General features: G+C 45.6%; 1 non-coding gene across 1 annotated transcript; it reads right to left on the minus strand.

Annotated features, from left to right (window-relative positions):
- Positions 1-940: 940 nt before the first annotated feature.
- TRNAW-CCA (transfer RNA tryptophan (anticodon CCA)) lies at positions 941-1013 on the minus strand. Its single transcript has one exon. It is a non-coding gene; the product is annotated as a tRNA-Trp (tRNA).
- Between the last annotated feature and the right edge of the window lie 857 nt (positions 1014-1870).

A 1870-nucleotide genomic window follows, 5' to 3' on the forward strand; every position in this document is an offset into this window, starting at 1 on the left:
TTAAGGAACACAAGCATGAGGTGCGAGCCTATCCTATTGGGAGAACAGAGGAGTTATCACCACAGCTTACCCCACATCCTCTCACCCAGACTTGTGCTGGGGAGCACCTGCAGGTTTGTTAAGTCAGGTTTTCTACTAGTAAAAAGTTTTGGAAGTCATTGTAACAATTATCGGGAGAGTGAGCGTTCAGATAGAAAGGGACACCTGAATGAAAATGTATTTTTCCATTCTCTTATTGATGGGTATTTAGATTGTTCCCAATGTTTTGCTTTAGAGAAAATGCTGTGATGTACATTTTTCTACACCTGCTAAAGTTTATCCAGGTTTTTTATGTTGGGGTGGAATAACTCTTTCAGATGATGTGCATCTTCAACTACTAGATATTGACAAATTGTTCTTCAACTTGGTATGTTCAATTTCGAGTCCCACCCACAGTGCATAAAAGTTCCCATCTCTCCACACCCTCAACAAAGTTGGTGTCATCAAACTCTTTAATTTTTGCTAATCCGATGTGTGTGAAATGGTATTTACTTGAAATTTGTGGGTTTACTTGAAATTTCCCTGATTGTGAGGTTGAACATATTTTCGTATGTGTATTGGCCGTGCTTGCTTTCTCTTCTGTGAAATGCCTACTCACGTTTTTTGCTCATTTTTCTATTAGGTGGTTTGGTTTTTTTCTTATTGGTATATAGGAGTTATTTATATATGCTGAATAATAATCCTTGTCTGTTAACATGTTGTAATACCTCCTCTCAGTTTGTGGTCTTTTTTTTTAGTATTTTGGTTTTTGTTTTTAAATATCTATCTATTTAGGCTGCACAGGGTCTTAGTCGAGGCATGCGGGATCTTCGTTGCCACGTGAAGGATCTTCATTGCGGCATGTGGGATCTTTCAGTTGCGGCATGCGAGCTTTTAGTTGCAACATGCATGTGGGATCTAGTTCCCTGACCAGGGATCGAACCTGGGCCCCCTGCATTGGGAGCATGGCGTCTTAGCCACTGGACCACCAGGGAAGTCCCTTTTAGTATTTTGGATTAATAGAACTTTTAAATTTTTATTATACTTGAGTTCATCACTTTTTTTCCTTTATGATGTTTTCTTTTTTGTTGTTGTTTACGTTTTTGTTTAAGAAAGCCTCCTTAATCCTGGCACATAGTAGGAATTCAATAAATGATTGTTGAATACAGGCTGTGATGGGAGCTGAAAGGAGAGGCTGGTTGTCTGAGTGTTGCAGGTGTTGGGCTAAGGTGACAGGGGCTGACGGTGTTGTCGTGAAGATGAGGGCATGGGGGAGATTACTGTAGAGAAGAGGGCACTTCAGTCCTCAGAGGGGAGAAGTCCAGGGAGCAATAGGTCTGAGGTGCAGGAGAAAAGCTGGGCTGGAGGTGGGAACTGTGAGTGTCCAGCACACAGGGGTAATTTAAGGAGAGCCATTGCCCTCCCCCAGGGAGAATGTGCAGAGAAGATGAGGGTGGGACAGAGCCCTGAGAGGAGTCTGGGAAGCAGGAGGAGAAGGGTGCTATGGAGGCCACACAGGGAGTTCTTACAGTATCCATCGAGTGACTTCCTGGGCAGTCCTTCAGGGGCACGGAGGTCACTGGGTCCTTAGAGGAGCCATTTTGGGGATGCTCTGGGAGCAGAGACTAGATAAATGGGCTGAGGACTGCAGAGGAGGCAACTTTTCTGAGGCCACTGGCAGTGAAGGGAAGAGAGGGGGCAGTGCCTGGAGAGGGGGGCTCCAAGGCTTAAGAAGACACTGGAGCATGTTCACAGGCTGGCAGGGGTGGAGACGAGGACTCCCAAGGGCGTGGGGACCTGGCTGCAGAAGCAGAGAGCAGCTCTGGGCACTGCTGGGGCCTTCACCTCCGAT

This window comes from Lagenorhynchus albirostris, chromosome 9 (genome assembly GCF_949774975.1).
Source record: "Lagenorhynchus albirostris chromosome 9, mLagAlb1.1, whole genome shotgun sequence".
In the NCBI taxonomy this organism is placed as follows: domain Eukaryota; kingdom Metazoa; phylum Chordata; class Mammalia; order Artiodactyla; family Delphinidae; genus Lagenorhynchus; species Lagenorhynchus albirostris.